The sequence below is a fragment of the Thalassophryne amazonica genome, chromosome 3, assembly GCF_902500255.1.
Source record: "Thalassophryne amazonica chromosome 3, fThaAma1.1, whole genome shotgun sequence".
NCBI classification, from domain to species: Eukaryota; Metazoa; Chordata; class Actinopteri; order Batrachoidiformes; family Batrachoididae; genus Thalassophryne; species Thalassophryne amazonica.
In genome coordinates, this window is record NC_047105.1 from 17,439,804 (window position 1) to 17,454,683 (window position 14,880).

The window sequence follows — 14,880 nt, forward strand, 5'->3', positions numbered from 1 at the left end:
ACAATAAGTAAGCCAAAAGGTAACAATTTAATGTTGTGATATTACACAACGAAACGTGTCTTAATGTTCACAGTCAATAAACACCAGGTGACGTGTGGGCAGGCTCGAAGATAGAAGACGCCCGACGAGAGAGAAGCCGCGTTCCACACGGCCTCCACCACCAACGGCCTGAAGAACACCGGAGCCGCCAAGTCCCGAGTCCCCAGGTGGCCTCTGTCTTCGGCTGTCGACCCTGGTACTGCTGGCAGAAAACAGAAAGATGATGTGTGAGTGTGAGTCCGCACACTCAGTAATTAACAGTCCAGACACCGTTAGGAGGGAGCACCTCCACCTCCAAATCACACACACTCGTGCAGCTCCTGATCAACCACTTATCTGGGACGGGGTGCGAGGTGAAGCCGTCACTGTCACACCAAACGCCAATCCTCCAGACAAGGAAAGCACCAGGAAAACGGCTGCAACAGAAGTTCAGATTACTATTCAACGTATAAGTCAGCAGAGAAAATTACCTTAGTACTGGTAGTCGATTTCTCGGCGGGGAGGTGGAGTTGCAGTCCGGCTTATATGGTGGTGTAGATGAGTGACAGCTGGAGTAATGAGTGACAGCTGTCACCTCCTCTGGGTCTGGCGCCCTCTCGTGCTTGGAGCCCGCACTCCAAGCAGGGCGCCCTCTGGTGGTAGTGGGCCAGCAGTACCTCCTCTTCAGCGGCCCACACAACACTGTTGTGCAGATTTACTTGAATTTTTTACTTAAGGTGTTATAGTAATGGTGTATATTACTTCCACATAGTGATTGTTGTCGGGGCACTATTATAACATGACATGCAGATAAAAATCTATACACTAAATCTCTTCACAGTACGGTAGGTCTTTTGTTTAGTGCATTGGTTCCTGGGAAAGCCCTATATAAATAGTTATTATTATTAACAAGTAAGTTGCCCATAAGGACAAGGGACACAAGTGTAAGTTGATATATTGATTGTCAACTCTTAACCCATACTAAAACACTAGTGTAGGAAATAAACATTGTTCATTTATGAATAAGCAGTAGGTTTTATGATGAAAACAATGACATTCATTTCTATAGAGCTCTGTAGAATTTCTGTATAATAAAACACCAAAAATATGACTGACAATAATCAGAAATTTAGGAAAATTTAGCACGTGGCTCTTATGTGTACAGTATTCCTCATGCAAAAATTTAAATCTCAGAATTTAGTGGTTATTGAGTTTTAGGATGTGGCTTTTACCGGATGGATGGATGGAAGGACAGCAGTTTATCTTGACAAGTACATCTTATAGGTGTGAATAATGAACTTGTGATTTTTCTGTATATAAGCTGCACTGAAGTATAAGACGTAAGATGGGGGTGCCCAGCCTTTTTTGAACCAAGATCTACTTTTAAAGTTGAAAGTGTATTGAGATATACCAAGCCATATCAAAAGCCATAGCGTAGCCACAATTCATTGTGCACCAATATAATAACAAAATTTTGTAGTGCAAAGATAAAGTTTTAACAGTAATAATAATACATTATTGAAGTAAATGTGCATGGTGCAAAGAATAAGCACAAGTAGACCTAGGGCTGGCTCGTAACAACACAACAACAAACAACCCAAATTATACAATGCCTCATTCAAGCTGGCACTGACACGAGGCTGCTCGTCTCTCTTAGTTCAGACAGCAGGAACTGAGTGCCAGTCATAAGCAGGACACAAGTTAGTATTCAGTCATGGTGGATCTGTGAAAAGGCAGACTCGCACAGATATGATAATCCGATAAGTGCAGTCAAATTCTGTGCAGTTTGTCTCAGGTTGGGGCGTTTCTCTTTCTGTGTTAGATTCCTGAATTGGACATTCATGTCAGGTGTTGCTCTGGATTTGAGCTCAATGTCATTTTTCAGTGTGAGGATCTCTTTCTCAATAGCAAAGCTATCCAGGTTGAAGAGTGATGCCACTTTGGACGTTATATAACCCACATCTATATTTCCCCAAATGGAAAACAGAGAAAACTGACACCAGGCTCAGTGTATCCAGAATCAGTAAAGCACCTCTCAAATTCTGATGTTCTGCACTTGATCATCCACACAGTGTTTGTCCTGATGCTAAAGTTCTGTGTCCATGTGTGTAAAGTTCTGCAGATCACACGTTGTAACCTGCTTGATAGCAGGTGTCACTTGCTTTTAAACGTGTTCATCGAGCTGATCGTGTTGATAATGGGTTTGTCCTTGAGCTTGCCAGTCAGATCGCTAAGTAAGGCTGAATCCAAGAGCCACTGACTGTCTTCCAGCTGTGCATAATCAGTAGGGTTTGAACATTTCAGATATTCTTTCATTTCGGGCAACAATCCAGAAAACCATTCCAGAAATATACCTCTGTCTGCAGCAACAGATCTGTGTCTGCATGCGGACTGGCTATTTACACCACAGGGGATGCAAATATGGAAAATCTAAATCCTTATTTACACCACAGTGGTGTAAATAGAGAACTACCAAATCTTTGGTTGCACCATCATGGTGTAAATAAGGGGATACTAAAGTTTAATTTACACCATGGTAGTAGATGTTTCTAATGTAAATTACATTTATGTAGATGAGGATGATGCAAATAAGAGTGTACTAAATCCTAATTTACACCGTCTGCACGGCTCCTCTACCTGTGCATAGGATAAACACTTCTGCAGACTTCTGACCCAAACAGAGCAGACAGTCTTCACACCTTCCATCACGCCTTCCATAGTCTATGGGCCGATTCCAGAAAGATGCACTTTTGTTGCACCCCCCTTGTAACTTTGGTTTGATGGTTTCAGGTGATTCCCTGGTCATTTGAGAGAACATTTCTACTTGTTGTCATGCGCACAAACAGAATGAACCTTTTGACAACAGCCTTTTTTGACGGAAAGGTTGGCAAAAAAACTGATTTACTGTTTATCATGATTATATCAGTCCTGAGGGCTTAAACGTGTTTTCCCTTCTTATAGATGTATTCTGGTGCTTACAAATCATAACACGTGTTTTTGCATATTTGAACCAAATTTGGTCTAGTTTTGGGGTGGCAGTATATGATTTCTTGATCAATTTTCACAAATTCCTTCAATTTTTATCATCAAGTTTGCAAAACTGTGTTACCATAGTTCCATTTGTCCATTTTTAATGATGTTTGATGTTACTACAATGTTTTGATACTATTCCAGGTGTTTTATTGAGAAGAAAACACCTTCATGAGGTTGTGATAGATGCCAGGCATTCCATAATTATCACTTTGTAGGGGGGGGGGGGGTCAGCGAAAATACACCACAATACAGTTGGGCTGTATTAACCTGTAACTTGATTTTTGATTTGTAGCATTGTCATAAACACTTGGACAAGCATAATGCATCCTTAAACAGAAGTCAGAGTATTGAAACAAAAACTGAATCATATTTCAACAAAAAGCTAATTCTTTCACTCATTGAGCCCTATTTTAAGCTAAGCCGCCTAAAACACCAATGTTTACACATTCAAACACATTGTTTAAAAAAACAGATCAATTCTTCATATTATAATAGTTACTAGTCACGCAGAAAAATCTCAGTCACTATCATCTTCATCACTCCAATAATCAGAGCAAGTGTCCTTGGCATTAGTACACTCTGTGCACCCACAGGCATCAGTACATGCCATAGCGTTCTTATGGCATGAACACCGACCTCCCACACAGTGATCTTTCTTGCAGTTGCAACTAATCAATTGCAAGAGTACCTTTGGGGCTGGTTGCTGATCCATCCAGTGGATGGAGAGGTGTCCATCAGTCAAATCCCAGCCATGCCCATCTGGACTGGGAGTTGGGGCATATGCCTGGAGAGACCTGTGCCAAATGCATGCCTGGTAGTTGGCACGTTTGACATGGTACTTCAGAGCATCTTTGGTCGGTGGTAGGTGACTGGTTTGTGCGTTTTTGCTGCAGAAGAGTTTGTAGTGTACACTATCTGTGTCTTCTCCACTCTGTCCATACAGAGAGCAGACAAATTGAGCACACCCCTGCTGTAGGGCATCATTGTCATCATAGGAGTTACCAACCATCTTCATGGCTTCGCACAGACCTGCGTCTGACTCCATCAGCTGGAATGCTTGCTTCTTTCCCTTACCGACAAAAGCACTTGTGCTATCACATCCTGTGAATGCATGCAATCCTGGTAGTGCTTGGCACATGTCTTGACCAAGGGATTCTCCGACAGCAGTCATGTCAATGTACCTCTCTCGCTGCTTAGTTCCAGTACAAAAGAGAATCCTGGCATCAGTTTGGTGGCTGAAAGTACAGGCTAGTACAGCAACATCGGTATCTGGTGATTTGATCACAACACAGTCATGTCCATTGGATGATGCATGGCTGGCATGTAGCAACATGTGGGTATCTGCTTCTTCTTGGCCTGTACACAGTTCATCCACCCTACTGCATACAATGCCATTCTCTCCTGCAAACAGTTTGTGGCACTCTGCATCATGAGTCACATACAGTTCTCCGAAGTTGCTAAACTGTGTGAGATATTGTGGTTATTGCCACTCTCATACTAGGAATGCTGCCAGGTTCTTCTTGTTGCTGCCATCGCTCATGAACTTCTTCCACTGGGTGGGGCACTTCTGCTTGCCATCTTGGATCTTGATCTGAATCTCCTGCACCACGCTTTGCTCTCTCAGGGTTCTTGATGGACACCTCAGGATAGTTGTCCATGACCAGGTCAGTTCTGGTGCTACTCTGGGATGAAGTTGACTTCACCAGGGCAATGATGACCATCCTGCCAAACAACCCTCGATCAGCCTCTCATTCTCCATATTCTGTGAAACAAAAAAGCCTGGAAACAAAAACAAAGCCTGGAAATATTGTCTTAACTATAAATGCAATATTTGCATAGAAAGCTAAAAAGATAGCAAAATCGCCAGGTATTATGGAGTGCGTGGCATCTGACTAAACCTCATGAAGGTGTTGTCTTATCAATAAAACAACTGGAATAGTATCAAAACATTGTATTAACATCAAACATCATTAAAAACAGACAAATGGAACTATAACAGTTTTGCAAAGTTGATGATAAAAATCGACGGAATTTGTGAAAATTGATCAATAAATCATATATTTCAATCAATCAATCAATCAATTTTTTTTTTATATAGCGCCAAATCACAACAAACAGTTGCCCCAAGGCGCTTTATATTGTAAGGCAAGGCCATACAATAATGATGTAAAACCCCAACGGTCAAAACGACCCCCTGTGAGCAAGCACTTGGCTACAGTGGGAAGGAAAAACTCCCTTTTAACAGGAAGAAACCTCCAGCAGAACCAGGCTCAGGGAGGGGCAGTCTTCTGCTGGGACTGGTTGGGGCTGAGGGAGAGAACCAGGAAAAAGACATGCTGTGGAGGGGAGCAGAGATCGATCACTAATGATTAAATGCAGAGTGGTGCATACAGAGCAAAAAGAGAAAGAAACAGTGCATCATGGGAACCCCCCAGCAGTCTATGTCTATAGCAGCATAACTAAGGGATGGTTCAGGGTCACCTGATCCAGCCCTAACTATAAGCTTTAGCAAAAAGGAAAGTTTTAAGCCTAATCTTAAAAGTAGAGAGGGTGTCTGTCTCCCTGATCTGAATTGGGAGCTGGTTCCACAGGAGAGGAGCCTGAAAGCTGAAGGCTCTGCCTCCCATTCTACTCTTACAAACCCTAGGAACTACAAGTAAGCCTGCAGTCTGAGAGCGAAGCGCTCTATTGGGGTGATATGGTACTACGAGGTCCCTAAGATAAGATGGGACCTGATTATTCAAAACCTTATAAGTAAGAAGAAGAATTTTAAATTCTATTCTAGAATTAACAGGAAGCCAATGAAGAGAGGCCAATATGGGTGAGATATGCTCTCTCCTTCTAGTCCCCGTCAGCACTCTAGCTGCAGCATTTTGAATTAACTGAAGGCTTTTTAGGGAACTTTTAGGACAACCTGATAATAATGAATTACAATAGTCCAGCCTAGAGGAAATAAATGCATGAATTAGTTTTTCAGCATCACTCTGAGACAAGACCTTTCTGATTTTAGAGATATTGCGTAAATGCAAAAAAGCAGTCCTACATATTTGTTTAATATGCGCTTTGAATGACATATCCTGATCAAAAATGACTCCAAGATTTCTCACAGTATTACTAGAGGTCAGGGTAATGCCATCCAGAGTAAGGATCTGGTTAGACACCATGTTTCTAAGATTTGTGGGGCCAAGAACAATAACTTCAGTTTTATCTGAGTTTAAAAGCAGGAAATTAGAGGTCATCCATGTCTTTATGTCTGTAAGACAATCCTGCAGTTTAGCTAATTGGTGTGTGTCCTCTGGCTTCATGGATAGATAAAGCTGGGTATCATCTGCGTAACAATGAAAATTTAAGCAATACCGTCTAATAATACTGCCTAAGGGAAGCATATATAAAGTGAATAAAATTGGTCCTAGCACAGAACCTTGTGGAACTCCATAATTAACTTTAGTCTGTGAAGAAGATTCCCCATTTACATGAACAAATTGTAATCTATTAGACAAATATGATTCAAACCACCGCAGCGCAGTGCCTTTAATACCTATGGCATGCTCTAATCTCTGTAATAAAATTTTATGGTCAACAGTATCAAAAGCAGCACTGAGGTCTAACAGAACAAGCACAGAGATGAGTCCACTGTCCGAGGCCATAAGAAGATCATTTGTAACCTTCACTAATGCTGTTTCTGTACTATGATGAATTCTAAAACCTGACTGAAACTCTTCAAATAGACCATTCCTCTGCAGATGATCAGTTAGCTGTTTTACAACTACCCTTTCAAGAATTTTTGAGAGAAAAGGAAGGTTGGAGATTGGCCTATAATTAGCTAAGATAGCTGGGTCAAGTGATGGCTTTTTAAGTAATGGTTTAATTACTGCCACCTTAAAAGCCTGTGGTACATAGCCAACTAACAAAGATAGATTGATCATATTTAAGATCGAAGCATTAAATAATGGTAGGGCTTCCTTGAGCAGCCTGGTAGGAATGGGGTCTAATAAACATGTTGATGGTTTGGATGAAGTAACTAATGAAAATAACTCAGACAGAACAATCGGAGAGAAAGAGTCTAACCAAATACCGGCATCACTGAAAGCAGCCAAAGATAACGATACGTCTTTGGGATGGTTATGAGTAATTTTTTCTCTAATAGTTAAAATTTTGTTAGCAAAGAAAGTCATGAACTCATTACTAGTTAAAGATAATGGAATACTCAGCTCAATAGAGCTCTGACTCTTTGTCAGCCTGGCTACAGTGCTGAAAAGAAACCTGGGGTTGTTCTTATTTTCTTCAATTAGTGATGAGTAGAAAGATGTCCTAGCTTTACGGAGGGCTTTTTTATAGAGCAACAGACTCTTTTTCCAGGCTAAGTGAAGATCTTCTAAATTAGTGAGACGCCATTTCCTCTCCAACTTACGGGTTATCTGCTTTAAGCTACGAGTTTGAGAGTTATACCATGGAGTCAGACACTTCTGATTTAAAGCTCTCTTTTTCAGAGGAGCTACAGCATCCAAAGTTGTCTTCAATGAGGATGTAAAACTATTGACGAGATACTCTATCTCCCTTACAGAGTTTAGGTAGCTACTCTGCACTGTGTTGTTATATGGCATTAGAGAACATAAAGAAGGAATCATATCCTTAAACCTAGTTACAGCGCTTTCTGAAAGACTTCTAGTGTAATGAAACTTATTCCCTACTGCTGGGTAGTCCATCAGAGTAAATGTAAATGTTATTAAAAAATGATCAGACAGAAGGGAGTTTTCAGGGAATACTGTTAAGTCTTCTATTTCCATACCATAAGTCAGAACAAGATCTAAGATATGATTAAAGTGGTGGGTGGACTCATTTACTTTTTGAGCAAAGCCAATAGAGTCTAATAATAGATTAAATGCAGTGTTGAGGCTGTCATTCTCAGCATCTGTGTGGATGTTAAAATCGCCCACTATAATTATCTTATCTGAGCTAAGCACTAAGTCAGACAAAAGGTCTGAAAATTCACAGAGAAACTCACAGTAACGACCAGGTGGACGATAGATAATAACAAATAAAACTGGTTTTTGGGACTTCCAATTTGGATGGACAAGACTAAGAGACAAGCTTTCAAATGAATTAAAGCTCTGTCTGGGTTTTTGATTAATTAATAAGCTGGAATGGAAGATTGCTGCTAATCCACCGCCCCGGCCCGTGCTACGAGCATTCTGACAGTTAGTGTGACTCGGGGGTGTTGACTCATTTAAACTAACATATTCATCCTGCTGTAACCAGGTTTCTGTTAGGCAGAATAAATCAATATGTTGATCAATTATTATATCATTTACCAACAGGGACTTAGAAGAGAGAGACCTAATGTTTAATAGACCACATTTAACTGTTTTAGTCTGTGGTGCAGTAGAAGGTGCTATATTATTTTTTCTTTTTGAATTTTTATGCTTAAATAGATTTTTGCTGGTTATTGGTAGTCTGGGAGCAGGCACCGTCTCTACGGGGATGGGGTAATGAGGGGATGGCAGGGGGAGAGAAGCTGCAGAGAGGTGTGTAAGACTACAACTCTGCTTCCTGGTCCCAACCCTGGATAGTCACGGTTTGGAGGATTTAAGAAAATTAGCCAGATTTCTAGAAATGAGAGCTGCTCCATCCAAAGTGGGATGGATGCCGTCTCTCCTAACAAGACCAGGTTTTCCCCAGAAGCTTTGCCAATTATCTATGAAGCCCACCTCATTTTTTGGACACCACTCAGACAGCCAGCAATTCAAGGAGAACATGCGGCTAAACATGTCACTCCCGGTCTGATTGGGGAGGGGCCCAGAGAAAACTACAGAGTCCGACATTGTTTTTGCAAAGTTACACACCGATTTAATGTTAATTTTAGTGACCTCCGATTGGCGTAACCGGGTGTCATTACTGCCGACGTGAATTACAATCTTACCAAATTTACGCTTAGCCTTAACCAGCAGTTTCAAATTTCCTTCAATGTCGCCTGCTCTGGCCCCCGGAAGACAATTGACTATGGTTGCTGGTGTCGCTAACTTCACATTTCTCAAAACAGAGTCGCCAATAACCAGAGTTTGATCCTCGGCGGGTGTGTCGTCGAGTGGGGAAAAACGGTTAGAAATGTGAACGGGTTGGCGGTGTACACGGGGCTTCTGTTTAGGGCTACGCTTCCTCCTCACAGTCACCCAGTCAGCCTGCTTTCCCGGCTGCTCGGGATCTGCCAGGGGGGAACTAACGGCGGCTAAGCTACCTTGGTCCGCACCGACTACAGGGGCCTGGCTAGCTGTAGAATTTTCCACGGTGCGGAGCCGAGTCTCCAATTCGCCCAGCCTGGCCTCCAAAGCTACGAATAAGCTACACTTATTACAAGTACCATTACTGCTAAAGGAGGCCGAGGAATAACTAAACATTTCACACCCAGAGCAGAAAAGTGCGGGAGAGACAGGAGAAGCCGCCATGCTAAATCGGCTAAGAGCTAGTAGCTACGCTAAGCTAGCGGATTCCTAAAAACACGCAAAGTGAATAATGTGTAAATAATTTAGAGGTGATTCAGCAGAATGAGTGCTTTAGTTAAGGCACGTAAAGATTACACTGGGAAACAAATCGTAATCTAGATAACTAGATCAATCTAACTGCGCAGATTAAACAGCTAACAGATACAGAAAAACACCGCTGTGCTCCGGAACAGGAAGTGATACAATACCGCAGTGAGAGCCAACCACCAGTAGAGGCAAGCAAGAGCTCCTGGCAGCTATTTCCACTGATTTCAGAGTGAGAAAGTCAGGCTGAAATATTCTGTTCCTCCAGGTAACTTTGGTAAGGAAAGTCAAATGTCTCAAATATTTCCATCCAACAACCAGACCAAATGTGGTTCAAATATGCAAAAACACATGTATTATGATTTCTAAGCACCAGAATGCATCTAAAAGAAGGAAAAACATGTTTAAGTCCTCAGGACTGATATAATCATGATAAACAATAAATCAGCTTTTTTGCCGACCCCTCCGTCAAAAATGGTTGTTGTCAAAATGTTCGCTCTGTTTGTGCGCATGACAACAAGTAGAAATGTTATCTCATATGAGCTGGGAATCACCTGAAACCATCAAACCAAACTTACAAGGTGGGTGCAACGAACTCATTTTCTAGAGCCTTTTCTGGAATCGGCCCATAGACTACCATATTTATAGACCATTTTGTTGCTAGCAGACCTTTCAAATCCTGAATTTTTTTGACCATGCAGAGGTGATTTAGTTGGGATGTTTGTGGCTTCTTTTGAAATGCCATCCAAATTCCCTTTCTTTGGTAAAGCCACATTTGCATTACAGATAAGACAGATTTGACATTCAAATGAACAAGCAAAAAAAGATCCTCGACTGGTTGAGCATTCCAGGTGTAAGTCCTCCCAAACTAGTAAGAAAACAAAAACTGTGACTTATACTCTGTGTCCATATGGATCTAAGTGTAGTTCTTAATGTTATTGGGTAATAAAATTTGTAAGTTTAAATTCTGTTTTGATTATATAGTCTTTCTTGTTTAAATGGCAGTAGTATGTTCTATATAGGGAAAGGTTTGGTATAAATATCAATTTTACTCCCTGCACTGATAAGCACTCTTGTAACTGCATCAGTGACTTTGGATCAGGAGCAGAACAGAGCAAGTGTGGTTCGTTTTTTTTTTTTTTTTATGTCACATCAAAAGGGTTTCATTAAACTGGGTTCATGACAAATCTAGAAAGCATCACAGTAAAGCTTCTTCCACGCCGCTGCAGCTGTCAGCGTTGACAAACCAATTATGCTGACATTCTGGCTGTATTTGTATCTCATCTCAACACCAAATAAGACTGACCTTGTTGTTGGTGTCAGACAGAAGAGACTAACCGACAAACGACCAACTGACCGGTTCCTTACTCAGTGGGGGGAACTTCAGAGGTATGTGGAAAGACAATAAGTCATCCATTTAAACATGCTTTTACTGTATGTTGGCAGTTGCAGAAATCAGTTTCAATCTCATCCGTTCATGTTTTCTGTCTTTTCCCACATCTCACCCCATGTTGCTGTACTCTTATTATTTCTTCACACATCACTGAGTAATTGCCCGTCCTGCCACCTTACCATATGTTCATATTTGCATGACAGCAGACTGTGACAGACAGTTAATTAAAAACATGATTAAAATCTTACTAATAATGATTGCAGATGTCTGTGGCCGCCTCCCAGTTTGGTACCATTCAACAGAGATACAGTGCCTTGCAAAAGTATTCAGCCCCTTTGTATTTCACACATCAATTCAATTTCACTTTATTCATTTTATGACATTGTTCGAATTCAGAGTCACAACTTTGTGACAGATGTGTAAAAAATATTTCATAATAAAAAATGGTACTTCTTAATATTTGTTGTTGTTTTCTAAGGTAAAACTGCCTGCTCTTTCAGATTTTAGCAATTAGAAATGTCTAAATAAAACGTAATTGCTATTTTTTTGTGTTTTTAAATAAAAAATACCCTAAAAATAGGTGTTTTCGGTGACAATATTTTTTCTGGTGTGACTTTTTTCAAGCAATAGACTAGTGAAAGTATGTTTTAAGATGTAACATATGCTTTATTCCAAAGACAAAGTTGAGACAGGCAGGTGCAAGAGTGTAAGTGAACAGATGGTTAAAATGGAAACAAAGAAGAGACAGACAGGTGCAAGAGTGTAAGTGAATGAAATACTAACGGTGGTAATAATCAGTGACTATATTAGCAAACAACAACAAACAAACTATAACAAACAAACTATAAAATACAAACTATAAAAAAAAACTAAACTCAAGACATGGCTAAAAGTCTAAAAGATAAAGATAAAGTAACCTATAAACAGCATAACTAAAGAACAGAAAACAAAACCCAAGATAACAGTATAATGCGCAGAAAAAAAGGAATGACACAACTAATGACTACATAATGAGAAGCATAAAATAAAACCAGTAACAAAAGCATAACACAATGAAAAAAAACAGACTAGGCTGAAACTATACACATGACTAAAGAAAGATAACCATAGAATAACTGATAAACTGAAAACAAAACTAATGACTAGAGAAAAGGGGAAAATGATAACTGGGACCATAATGGGGCTGAAACCTGACACATAGCGCATGTTTTGCATTTTGTATGCCCAGTTATACAACCTAATGATGAAGAGGGGAGGTGATGGTCTAGTGGTTAAGCGTCGGGCTTAAGGATCCTCGGTTCAAATCCAACCCTGATTGGAAAATCACTAAGGGCCCTTGGACAAGGTCCTTAATCCCCTAGTTGCTCCATGGCAGCAGCCTGACATTGGAGTGAATGTGAGGCACTGATGTGTAAAGCGCTTTGAGCGTCTAATGCAGATGGAAACACGCTATATAACTGCAGTCCATTTACCATTTAAGAGGTATAGAGGAATACAGGTATAGTTTTGTATTTGAAATGGCATTAATAAATTAAAATGTGTGAAATACCAAGGGGCTAAATACTTTTGTAAGGCACTGTATAGGGTTCAAGCTTTCCCTCAATACCCATCATGTCCTATATAGTGGCCAGAGGGTATTTCGATCTCAGTGTTTGCCTCCCATCTTCCCATGGGAAGAGAGGGGTGTATCCACGATGCTTTTTGTATAGCACTGTTGTTTACTACAGTTGCATCTTGTAAAACAAGATGCAACTGTTAATGAATTACAGTGTAGGCCTTTACTGCTATGTACAGGACAAAGAATAGTTTGGCTGTGTGCTACTGGGAGCTACCAGGCTTACAGGCCACTTACAGTAGTAGCCGGGCAGACACGCTCTCCATGCTATAAGCCATGTGAGTCATTGGAGTCATTTATCTGATGTTTCATTGATACAACAAAAACATGTGCCTGTGCACTGTTTATTGTCCAGTTAGTGAGTGCAGCAAACAGGTGATCACTTGCAGGGGGGTACAGTCCCACATTAGGAAAGATGCCCGAAAACACCTGTTTGAAGCAAGTACATAATTACACCAAATATTGTGAAATTGAATTTTCAGCAGCGCCCAGTGTACAGCACTCTGTGCTATGATGTTTTGTGAATAAACACCCAAAATGGGACTTGGAAATGTGCTGCGGCTCCCTTCCAGTGTTTCTCCCCTGTTTAACAGCATGTTCGGTACACAAATACAGTATGTTTTTTGTATATCTTCTGCATTTAAAAGACATGAAAAACAGTCATTGCAGTAGGACAGTCGTAGGAATGGAACTCTTCTGATACTTGTGAAGGATCTGTATCCTTTCATTAGGAGGGAAAACATAAACAGCATGCGGTGTCAAAGCTCTCAAACATTGCAAAGGAAACTGATTGTGACAGCAATCAGATAACGGAAGGATTAATAGGGAGAAGACAGGAAATGAAACAAAGGTGATGCAGTTGGGAACTGAAGTACAACAATATAACAACTTCTGGCATACCAAACGGGAACACTGTGCGCAAGGCCAAAAAAGATATCCTAATTATTTCTCCACCAGACATGGGAATACATGAGTTGCTGTTTCTGGTGCAAAAAAAGAAGGTACGTTCTGTCAGTGTGCAATGGGTAGCCTGATCATTTCAAGTTGACTTATTTCAGTGAGGGAGGGAAAAAAAGCTTATACAGCAGTGCTTCTGAATGCAGCTCTTGCTCCAATTTTCTGGAAGTGCTGTTATAATCCTTGACTGTAGATTTGCAAATTAATTTGCCATAAAGGGGTTGATATGGAAATTGGTTTATTTTTTTAGTGCAGCAGTGGTGCTGAACAACAACATAAAACAAAAACAAGCTTGACCCGTCCTTCTAAACTGGTGTAGTCACTTTTAATAAGAGTAACATATTTCTCAAGATCCGAACAAGTTGTGTGTATCAGTACTAAAGTTTGATATTGGACTGACAGCCCCTAAGTAATGCCAGTAGGACATCGAATGATAGTTCACCATCGTGTCTCACAGAAGCTGTGGAGCCATATGTACCTTACTTTGTCTTCCAAATGTGTAAGAGAAGCCAGCAGGTTTCAGCACTTTTTTTAATCATGCTCCTTTTCTGTAGAACAGTGTTCCATCAGATATTACATACACAGTCACCATTTGTTGTCTTTTAAATGTAGGCTTAAGACACATCTACTTCTTTGTCCATAATTAATTCATTAATTACTACATTCATGATGTATCAATTAAATGATGTTTTTAAGTGTTGTTTGTTTTTTTAATATACTGTGATTTATTTATTTAGAGTGGGACAGTGCACAATAAAACATTAACTTTGTAAACATGGAATGATGCATTGCACCAAGCTTTAGCAAAGGTACTTTTTTCTGCCTGTTGTCCATGGGCAGATAAGCAGAACAATAAATGAATTACAGTTGTGTCTGATGGCTGACTGTGTCAAAGGTCTTGCACAAGTATAAGAAAACTGCTCCCACCACATTCATGCATTTTTTTTAATTGTTCTTGTGGCAAAGTACTTTGTAATAATTGCCTGAACGATGTTCTGTGAATACACACACCATCGTCATTGTTAATATTTCTTCTGAAAATTATCCTCATCTTCACAGTGTTGGCTGCTGCAGAACTTTGAGTCATGGAGGTCCCAATTTAAAGCATTTAGGCTAACAACCTTAAAATATTAATATGATACAGCGACTGCCACTTTTCCACCAGCTGTTCATTTTCCAAACTAAAACTCCTCACTTGTTGGGATTTCTGGAACACAATAAAGTCTGCTTTTTTAATTATTAATTTTAAACTGTAACCGTAATTTAGTGGATGCAGGAGCTGGGTGTGAAAATGACAAATGCATCAGTTAGAAAACTTTAAACCATTATACCAGTTTACA

The 14,880-nt window shown here is 40.3% G+C and overlaps 1 protein-coding gene across 3 annotated transcripts in view; it reads left to right on the plus strand.

Moving 5' to 3' along the window:
* Window positions 1-14,880, plus strand: part of LOC117506386 (E3 ubiquitin-protein ligase RNF123) — a 382,695-nt gene that overhangs the window by 339,279 nt on the left and 28,536 nt on the right. The gene's annotated exons all lie outside the window — the stretch shown is intronic.